Below are 10,541 nucleotides of genomic sequence, written 5' to 3' on the forward strand. Positions count from 1 at the left end.
CGCCTGGCACCCCGCAGCTCCACAGCGCGCGCGCACACACACTCACTCACACACTCACATTCACACACACACTCACACACACTCACATTCACACACACACTCACACACACTCACATTCACACACACACTCACACGCACACGCACACACACACACGCCGCAAGGACAGTTTTTCGCACCTCCTGGAAGGCTGAGCGCTTGGATGGCCGGGACCTGCGCTGGTTTTTCAGACGTCTCCAGGATGGGGTTGTGGCGTTGGTGGGGAAGGAAGGGCAGGAGGTGGACTCGCCTGAATGATCTCGGTGAATTAGGCGGTCTTCTCTCAGACAGACGAAGTGACCGAGGACGCGTGTCCCGCAGCGAAGAAAGCCCGCCCCGGCCCGAGGTCTGAGGCAGGATTGCCAGATAAAATACAAAACGCCCCGTTACATTTGAATTTCAGATAAAGAACAAAAAAGATTTATACACAAATCCAGCAACCCTAGTTAGCTGCTCCGCGCGCCGGCGAGTGGGCTTGGGGACAGGACCGGCCGCGGGGAGAGCGCCCCCTCGGAGGCTCGGAGGCAGCGGGGTCTCCTGTCGGGAGAGGTTACTTTCCGGCCCTTTGCACCCGCTCCCGGGGAGTTTGCAAACGTCCTAAGGGCGGTGCCCATTTCGGAGTTGCTCAGGGCTCGGCCCAGGTTGGGTCACATTACGTCTTGAGAACTCCTTTGCTTTGAAGAATAACTTTCTCACTCCAGGAACTAAGTAGATCATTAAGCTGGAGAAGAGTTTTACTCAGAAAAGGGGAGAAATGGGCAGTTACCGGAGAGGAAAACGCAAAACTCCGCGGGGTCCGGCTGAGACTTGAACTCACTTGTACAACAGAGCAGCTGCCTTGCAGGATCCTACGCGGTAAAGTGAATTGACTTAGTCGTAAAGAGTTTTCCGTTGCAAACAGTAGTTTGTAAGCTACCTGCGACCAAGGCGTGAGGCGATATCAGCTCAGGAGACTTTAAGAAGAGTTGTGTTTGGGCCGAGGTAAGGGACTGCAGCGCGGCACCCCAGTTCTGTTCCTGAGATTCAGCTGTAAAGTCGCTGTCACTCTCAGGAGACTTTAAGAAGAGTTGTGTTTGGACCGAGGCAAGGGACTGCAGCGCGGCACCCCAGTTCTGTTCCTGAGATTCAGCTGTAAAGTCGCTGTCACACACTTCTGGTGGGAGGATAAGTTGCCTTTTTTGGAGGGCAAATTGGCACATCATTTATCACATTTTAAAAGTAGATATCAGACTTCAAAAATAGACTCACACATATATAGTCAACTGATGTTCATTGAAGTTGCCAAGGGGATTCAGTGAATCCTCTAGGCGGGAAAGGAAAGTTTTGAACAAATGGTGCAATTGAACGGCATGTGCAAAAACAGGATGAATCTCAATCCTTCCCTCCTACTATTTAGAAAAATTAACTCACAATGGCTCATAGGCTTAAATAAAACTTAAAACTAAAAATTCTAAAAGAAAAACCTTAGAAATATAAGATAAAATCCTTATGAGTTAGGCAAGGATTTTATAAAGAGTATACAGAAAATGTAAACCATAAAAGAAAAATTGATAAATCGGACTTCATCAAAATTAAAAACTTCTGCTCTTCGAAAGGTACTGTTAATAAAAGTAAACGGCAAGCCTCAGACTCAGAAAATACATGCAGAGAACTCTTACAATTCAACAATAGTGAAACAATACTATCCTCCTACCTCCACGAAAATAGGGGAAAGGTTTGAATTTACTCTTCAACAAAGAAGATATACAGAGGACAAATAAGGACCTGAAAAGATCTCAATATCAGGAGTCATTAGGGAAATTCAAATTAAAACCACAATAAAATACTACTACACACCTATTAGAGTGGGAAAGACTAAAAAATTAGAAACCTAATAATACCAAGTGTTGATGAGCATGTGGAGCAATTAGTATTCTCATGTATTGCCAGTCACCATGCAAAATGGTACAGCCACTTGGAAAAACAGTTTGGCAGTTTCTTACAAAGCTAAACATATATTTGCTCTATGATCCTATAATCCTCTTTCTAGATATTTACTCAAGAAAAGTGAAAACATGTCCACCTATACATAAATGTTTATATCAGCTTTAATTATAATGAGCAAAAGCTAAAAACAACTCAATTGTTCTTCATCTGGTGAGTGGATAAGCAAACTGTGGTACATCCATGTGGTGGTACTCAGCAATATAAAGAAAAGACCACTAATACACACAACATAAATGAATCTTGAAAGCAGTATGCCAAGTGAAAGAAACTGGGAAACAGACCCAAATTATTTCATCCCAGAAAAAGCAAAAGATAAAGTAAAAAATCATATTAGAGATTGTCAGGTGCTGGGAGTAGAGGGAAAAGATGACTAAAAGGGAGCAAGGGGGAAAATTGGGGGAGGGTGCTGGAAATGTATATCTCATTTGTAGTGGTCTTTACATGACTATATGTGTTTGCCAAAATTCATCCAACTGTGCATATAAAAAGTTAAGTTTTACTGTATGCAAATTATAAACATCAATAAGCCTGACCTTTAAAAAAGAGGGCTATCATCACTCAGCTCTTCCATTTCTAAAACTCTATTTTACAGAAGTACTTGCATAAGTTCACTAAGTTTTGCACAAGAACATCAAAGAATTTTCAAGGTAGTGTTTGAAATAGAGGGTCAAGATAAGGCTGGTTAAACAAATTATGGTACATCAATTTAGTTGTACTACCACATAATCATCGAAAAGAATAAAACAGATAGGTACTAAATGACATAAAATGTATGCTGCTGAGCAATAATCTACAGCAGTTTCCGTTTTTGTAAATACAATTCCAGAAGTACACATAATGACGTATTCACTTTTAAGTAGCTTTGAGGAATACATGTCTAATCGTCGGTGTGCATATTTTTCTTTTAGGAATTGAATTGGGGGTGCAGGAACTTTTCAATTATTACTGAATTTGCTTTTGCAATGTCTGAAGGGGGTGGCAGTCAGGAGGAGCATATACGCATTTGTCATTTTAAAAAATCTGCATAAAACAATGTCTTGGGACTAATTAATATCATAGGACTCAGGAGTGCTACTTATATTCGGTGCTGACCACCTACCGTTTTGAGGTTGGAGGTGAGGGTAGTGGGAAGAACGTGACAGAATCCCTAAGGGGGGACAGAGTTGGGTGGAAGCGCTAAAATGCACGGGAGGCATGCTAATAGTGGCTGGCAAAAAAATGGGGAGGCCCCATCTTGGTCCCAGTGGTTTTCAGCCCGGAGGTGAGGGTAGTGGGAAGAATGTGACAGAATCCCTAAGGGGGGACAGAGTTGGGTGGAAGCGCTAAAATGCACGGGAGGAATGCTAATAGTGGCTGGCAAAAAAATGGGGAGGCCCCATCTTGGTCCCAGTGGTTTTCAGCCATTTGGGCAGCCTTTTAAGGATCTGAGGGAAGACTCGCAAAGTTCATGGGCTCGGAGGTTCTCTGGTGACCATCTAAGAACCTCAAGTCAGGACACAGGACACTAAGGTTAGGGGTAGGGGGTGGAATCTCAGAGCAAAGAGCAGTGGGAGCGCTGACCTCCAATCTTTGCCGGATGAGTTCCCAGGTCCTTCCAGCCTTAAAATGTTCTGAATCAGAAGAGACCATAATTTAGGAAATCAAGAGTCCACAGCAGGGAGAACGACAGAGCGAGGGGAAAGATCTATTTAATAAGTATTCCTCTTACGCGTTTCTCTCTCTCAACCAGGCGCCGGAGGGGGCGGGCGCTGGGGGAGGAAGGGGATGGGGTGCAATGCTGGCGGTCCCCGCAGCGGCTCCTGTGCTCACACACCCCTGGTTGAATCCCGTCGCCCCGGCCTGTCGCTCTGCAGTCTCCTTTTTGCTCTAGGTCCAGTTCCTTGGTTACTTCATCCTCCTGAGTCTCTGGTTCCCGTGAACTTTAAATACCCTCGCTGAGACGGCGCGCGCTGCTGAAACCCTGAGAGTTAGACGGAAGCCGCGTGGCCCCTCCGCTCCGGTTTCTGTTCTGAGCTCGCCTGTTCTCTCAGAGGTGAGTTCCTGCAACTGCTCTCAGAAGCTGAGCGGTGGCAGCAACGTCTGGAACCACAAGTGAAGAAAAATTGAAGAGACATAACTTTCTTCAACGATATGCAAAATAATTTTTAAAACGTGGTTGTAGTGCATAAATTTCTAGAAAATATGCCAAAACAACCTTAGAAGAAATAGAAAATGAAACGTACCAATTACAATTGAAGACATAAAAATTGTCAACAAACTACCCTCCCCGTCAGACATAATAACCCATTATAGAATAGATAATTCCAATGCATTTAAAACTGTTTCAGAACATAGAAAAAAATGTCTTTCCTGAAACAATCTTAACATTGACCTTGAAACCCAAAATTGATTACAAATAAGAAAGCCACATATTCTTATTTTTACTTATGCTGAATCCTAAATAAAATGGGAACAAACAGAATACAGCTGCACATTAAAACAATAAATAATTCAGTATGACAAAATTGAGATGAGTATAAAAATTGTTTAAAATGGAGGGAGGGTTAGGGAGAAATAGGTAAAGGGCCACAAAAAAAGTTTACAGTGTGTAATGATAAAATAAAAAATAAATAAAAATTTAGGTCCGGCCAGGTGGCGCACTGCTACAGTGCGCTGCTTGAGAGCGTGGTGGCGCTCCCGCCGAGGGTTCGGATCCCACAACAGACCGGTTCCCGCTCACTGGCTGAGCGAGGTGCGGACGCCACGCCAAAGGTTGCGATCCCGTTGCCGGTCCCGGTCCGGTAGGGGCGTGACACTGAGGGTTGCGATCCGTTGCCAGACACGAAAAAAGACAAAAAGGAAAAAATAAATAAACAAATAAATAAAATAAAATAAAAATTTAAAAATTGTTTAAAATTAAGAAATCTTTAAGTATAATTCACCACATTAGCATACATAAGGAGAAAAAGCATATAAGCACTGAAATAGATGTTACAATGGCATTTCATTACATTAATATCTATTTTTTTTTTTAAAAAAAGATGACCAGTAAGGGGATCTTAACCCTTGACTTGGTGTTGTCAGCACCACGCTCAGCCAGTGAGCGAACTGGCCATCCCTATATGGGATCCGAACCCGTGGCCTTGGTGTTATCAGCACCGCACTCTCCCGAGTGAGCCACGGGCCGGCCCAGTAACATCTATTTTTATAAAGATTTTAAAAACCTTCAATAAAGAGGAATAGATAGTTCTTTACTTAAATGATAAAACATATCTAACTTACATCAATGGCCATCATCCTGCTTTTCAAAGAAACATTATATACATTGTCTTTGAAGTTAAAAAACATGTTTGAAAGATGTCCACTCTCACCACTGTTATTTTGTAGTGTTTTGGAGGAATTAGAATTATTTAAATAAATAAATAAATTTGAAAGATAGAGTTAAAATTATCATTATATTAGCCACATGAAGATATTCTAGGATTTATTTGTAAAATTAAATACATTTATAAAAATACATAAGAGAATTCAATTGTCTTCCTATATGCACACAAGATGGAAGAAAAGACCTTATTTACAATAGCAACAAAAGAGATAAAGCATTGAGAAACAAATTTAAGAGGAAATTATAAGATCAATATATAGAACACTTTAAACATTTTTAACCCAAGGTATGGAGAGGTAAATCAATTTTCTCTACAAGTCTAGATAATGCAATGCCAATAATTTTTTTAAAATTTGTTTTCAAACTGGATAAATTTATGTGAAAAATAAACAAGTATTAATAGCCAGAAAATTTCAGAAAATAATAATGAGGCAGACATATGCTTTCTGGGTATTAAAACATATTACAAGCTACAATGAATATTACATTGTAGTACAAATAGGATAGAAATTCCAAAAGTAGGTACAAATATTTAAACATCTGATTTAAAATGATTTTTCAAGTCAGTGAAGAAAAGATGGATTATTCAATAAATGGTATTGGGACATCTCAATAAGCATCTGAAAAAAACAGAGGGTAAGTCACACCTCACATCTTACAATGAGATAATTTCCAGATGCTTCAAAATTTAATAGAAAAAAATACATAGAAATATTAGAAGAGACCATATGAGAATTTTCTCTTATAGTCTTGGCACAAGAGAGGACTTTCTTAGTATCCCACAAACCTTAGAAAACATAAAAGATTAGTAAATTTAACTACTTAAAATTTTTTAATTTCTGTAACAAAAACCACCACAAAGTTAAATAGAAAAAAATTTTAAATGATCACAAAGCACTAACTTCCCTAATATATCATGACCATACAAGTCAAAAAGAGAAAGACCATCACAATAGAAAAAGCAGAAAGGATATGAATGTAAAATTCCCAGAAAATAAATGTACAGTAATAATAATTTGTTCTAACAACACAAGAATATACCATTTTTTTTATCTGTAGGTTGTCAAAGATCAAAAAGTTTGGTTAGGGTGGGAGGGGATATTACTTTCAGATATTGTTAGAGAGTTTTTAATATTTCTAAGTACTTTGGAGGGCAATTTAGCAGTGCATGTAAATTTTATAAATGCACATATTCTTTGACTTAGAAATTCTACTTCTAAGAATTTGTCCTAGAGACATACACATGTGTAAGATGACATATGTATAAAACTAGTTCACCATTGTTTATAAATGGAAAATGATTGGAAATAGCTTAATTGTCCATCAACAGAGGACTGGCTAAATAAATCTGCGCAGTGGAATATTATGCAGCTGTCAAAAATAAAGAGGTAGCTTTATGTGTATGGCTATGGGAAAAATGCCAAGATTTATTGTTAAATAAAACAAGCAAAATAGGGAAAAGTATACAAAATTTTATACTGTTTGTGTAAAATACTGGGGCTGAATTACACATAAATATTTGCTTCTACATGCATAGGATATCTCTGAATGATTATATAAGAAATCAATAGCTTTGGCTGTTTCTAGGGAATTAAGTTATGTGGCTGGGGACAGGAGTAGGAAGATTTTTATTTTAAAAATTTTTATTTTGAAAATGATTAAATATGAAAAAGACAGAAAATAAAGAGACTAGTACATATCCAGGATCCCTTATCCACAGTTCTAAAATTTACAAAATTCAGAAAACTCTGAGTTTTTTCCCCATAAATTTGGGGAAGTTTTTTATGGGGAAGTTTTTTCCCCATAAAACTCATAGGAAGGCAAATCCTGAGGTTTTTCAGTCTTTATTTAACTCACTTAGGGTGACTATTCATGTATTTCATTGTAGAAATATTAAGGTGTTTGACATGTTCTGAAACTCTGCTTGAGGTTACATAATATACAGCATATAGCCATTATCTTTCTACAATTTAAAAAATCCTGAATTTGGAAAGACATATGCTCCCAAAGCCTTATGTGTAACATAAACAAGTAGTCACCTATATTTTATAATTGTTTACATTTTGCCATATTTGCTTCCCCCATTCTCTCTCTCACTCTCTGTGCTGAAGTATTTTAAAGTAAATTATAGAGATCATAACTTACCACCCTTAAATACTTCAATATCTGTCTCTAAAAAAAAAGAACATTTTTAATAGAACTACAATATTATTACCACATCCAACAAAAGTTAAAATATGAGAGAGAGATTTTTCAGTGTAAGCCCTTTTGTACCTTTTGTTTTTTGAATCTGTGGCTATATAACTTATTCAATAGACAATAAAACTTAAAATTAAAAATAATCTGGATGGGACTTTTAATACTTAAAATTGCCAAGAAGCTGTGGGATCTGTCCAAGATATCATTAAAGGAAAGGAAAGAAGGACTCAAAAGAAGCAGCTGAAATTGAAAATTGGAAAAACAAACCACTTCATTTTAGTTCCCAACTAAGTTGGGGCTGGTGTGAGGAGGGCTTGATAGGCATGAAAAGCCAATCCAAATCTAAAAGAAGTGTCTGTTACTTTGAAGGAAAGTTTTGTTCTCTTCATCATAGAAAGAATCGAATGCAATCAACTTGCCACTAGGTGGCTGGCTGTACCCATTGTGATATTACACCATATCTAGGATGTAAGGTTGTTTGCAGCTCTTGCAAATTGGATCCTCAACAGTGGTGGCGGATCTTCAACAGTGGTGTTAGCTAAATTAGTCTTTGCAAAAGCTTTTGTTTTGTTTTGTTTTGGGTTTTGTGCCCGTGCACAGCCTCTATCAGGGCAGACATGGTCACCATGCTCAAAATCTCCTTCAGCAAATGCTGGGATCGTTGAAAAAAGAGCTGCTGACATTCATAGGGCAGATCATCTCACCCACTTGCTCACCGAAACCCTCCCTTGGGTTAGTGGAGATTCATATGGGACACAAATATTTACACATTTGGCACCCATTCTAAGAGGTCTACCATATAACAGTTAGTTTTCTCAATCTCTGTGTCACCATCCTCTAATCCCTCCCTCCCTCTTTACATTCTTTCTTTCCTTTCCTTCCTTTCTCCCTCCCTTCCTTCCTTTTCTTCTTTCTTTCTTTCTTTCTAGCTTATGGCATAACCCACAGCACTGTTAGCATCCCAATATTTCTGCTTCTAGATTCGGGTAATCCTCAATCTTTTTAGTCAGTCTTGTAGTTAATATTTCTTCTTGTCTATGAGATGGTGTGGCATTTTCAATATTTTCAGTAGGAATCCCCATTCCTACATTAAAAATAATTCTTTCTGTCCCAGGACACTCATCAAAGTACTGCCATAGGGGACTCTTTCCTCATGCAGAAAGGTGGGAGTTAGCACCTCTTACAGCTGTTTAGCTACGGTGAAGCCCAATGTACTGCTCCTTGACTTTAGGGTAGAGCCTGCCTGAGTCCTCTAGTTGACCTATTCACAGGCACGTATAAACCAGTTAGAGAGCCTACCCAACTGCCAGAAGGACATTTGAGAATTTTCATACAAATATGAAAACTGTTTACATGTCACAGATGGCCATCCAAAATGGAAGAGAATAATATATTTTAACAGTCTATTCAAATCCAAGAGAAGTTAAATATTTGCTTCCATTTCATATAGTTTTTTAAGAAAGCTTGTAATGAGGTCTTTGCAAGAGAACACGGTATGTGGAAGGAAGTGATGAGGATTTTGAACAAATTTTCTTCACACTGATGCTTTTAATGATTAAATACTTATTGGATATTTGGAAGAAATTGAAGTAAAGCATGAAGCTTGGGCATATTTAATCCTCAGAAGGCTAGGTTGAGGAAAACAACTAAAGACATTTACAGAGTTACAGTTTTGGAGTTAAAACACATCATGGAACCTCCATTAACATACAAGATACTTGCTTACCACTGTAATAAGATAAATAATGAGGTTCTGTTAAAACAAAACGTAGTTTAATGTATGCAATACCACCATTCTGGTTGGCATAATAAAATTGGCAAATGACTACTGGTACTTAAAATTATGCTGTTGTGTACCAGTAAAGCTTATTTAATTGGTTTGGGGTTGATTTTTGTATTACTACTAAAAATCCAGACAACTTTTATAGCAAAAAATAGAAAGGAAGGGAGGAAGGGAGGGCAGGATGGAAAGACAGGGAGAGAGAGACGGAAAGGAAGGGAAGAAGGGAGGAAGGGAGGAAGGGAAGGGTGGGGAAGGGAGGGAAGGGAGCCTATGTAAAGAATATGAAGGAGCCCGGACAAATGAGTTTTGGTACATGTGCTTTATGGAATATTATGCAACCACTAAATGAGTTAGATCTACGTGACAAAGAAGGATGTCTAAGGGCATGTACTGAAAACATTAAAATAAGTGGAGGAGAAAAAGCTAAATGTAAAATAGCTTAATACAATTGTGTGCGTGTGTGTGTATATGTGTGTGTGTGTGTGTATGAGAGAGAGAAAGATATTAAAATGACATACAAATTCCAAACTAACGGTGACAGTGACTGCCTCAGGGGGTGGGACTGAGGAGGGACGTGTGAAGTTTTACCTTTTACTTTATTAATTTGTTACTTTATTCATTTTGCATTGTCTGAGGTTTTTTTAATCATAAATAACGTATTAACTTTTAAAATGTTTTTTAAAATCGGCATTTTCAATAGTTAACGGCCTATGCTTCATAAAACCCGTATGCGGCCCCCACACGTACGATATTCCGACAATGCGATCCAGGGCTTAAAAAGAACTGGAGGCCAGGAAAGGGCGGGTTGATTCCACCTGGGTGGGCGGTGCGGGAGGTGTGACACAGAGACGCGCATCCTAGAGCGACCCGGAAGTGCCTCAGCTCTGTCGCCCGGATGACTGGCCGGCGTTCTCCCAGCTCGGCTATTGTTCTCGCAAAGCGCTTCTCATAATTCCCGGGTTCGGGCACCTTCTCCCTCCTCGCCTGTAACAGGTCTGGTGAGTTGGCTTCTGGGACTGGGGCTGGGGGAGGTGGGGCAGAGAAGGGGTGCGGAAAGTGAACCTCAGCCGCGGGGAGGTCGGAGCAAGGGGAGGGGAGGTTGTCTGTGCCGGGAGGCTCCGGGCGCCACCTGGACCCAACGGGAGAAGTGGGGGGGGGGGTGCTTCGAGGCT

The sequence above is a fragment of the Galeopterus variegatus genome, unplaced genomic scaffold (genome assembly GCF_000696425.1).
Source record: "Galeopterus variegatus unplaced genomic scaffold, G_variegatus-3.0.2 Scaffold2904, whole genome shotgun sequence".
Classification (NCBI taxonomy): domain Eukaryota; kingdom Metazoa; phylum Chordata; class Mammalia; order Dermoptera; family Cynocephalidae; genus Galeopterus; species Galeopterus variegatus.